The sequence below is a fragment of the Etheostoma cragini genome, unplaced genomic scaffold (genome assembly GCF_013103735.1).
Source record: "Etheostoma cragini isolate CJK2018 unplaced genomic scaffold, CSU_Ecrag_1.0 ScbMSFa_259, whole genome shotgun sequence".
Lineage (NCBI taxonomy): Eukaryota > Metazoa > Chordata > Actinopteri > Perciformes > Percidae > Etheostoma > Etheostoma cragini.
In genome coordinates, this window is record NW_023266767.1 from 62,228 (window position 1) to 62,715 (window position 488).

General features: G+C 39.8%; 1 non-coding gene across 1 annotated transcript; it reads left to right on the top strand.

The window, feature by feature from the left end:
• The first annotated feature begins 150 nt into the window (after positions 1-150).
• trnaq-uug lies at positions 151-222 on the top strand. Its single transcript has one exon. It is a non-coding gene; the product is annotated as a tRNA-Gln (tRNA).
• The last annotated feature ends 266 nt before the right edge of the window (positions 223-488 follow it).

Sequence of the window (488 nt, forward strand, 5' to 3'; positions counted from 1 at the left end):
TCTTGACTTTTCTTGTTCCACATCCTGCGTGAACGCTTAGCTTACTAAATGACTTTAGTTAGCCACTAATTGTTTTTTGCCTTCAATAGCATAAGTGTTAATATTATGGAAGAAGCTGCCTGGCAAACCAAGGTTGCCTTTCAGAGCAGTGGTTCCATGGTGTAATGGTAAGCACTCTGGACTTTGAATCCAGTGATCCGAGTTTAATTCTCGGTGGAACCTGGTTTTAAGCCAGAGTACTGGTGAAATAAAGAAATCAACCTCTACACTGTCCACATCCAGGCAAACTGGTTCTTGGCTGTTTGACTGAAAACAGTATGTTGGTGGTGGCATGATGAGCTGTGACCTGTACTTAAGGTTAACTTGAAGGTGCTCCAAATTTAGACTTAGTTAAACATATTGAAGATATTTCCACAATGTTGACCCAATTACAATTTCATTTTAGGTCTGCTGTGTGTTCTTAAAATGGTGCTTTCTGCTGTAAACTT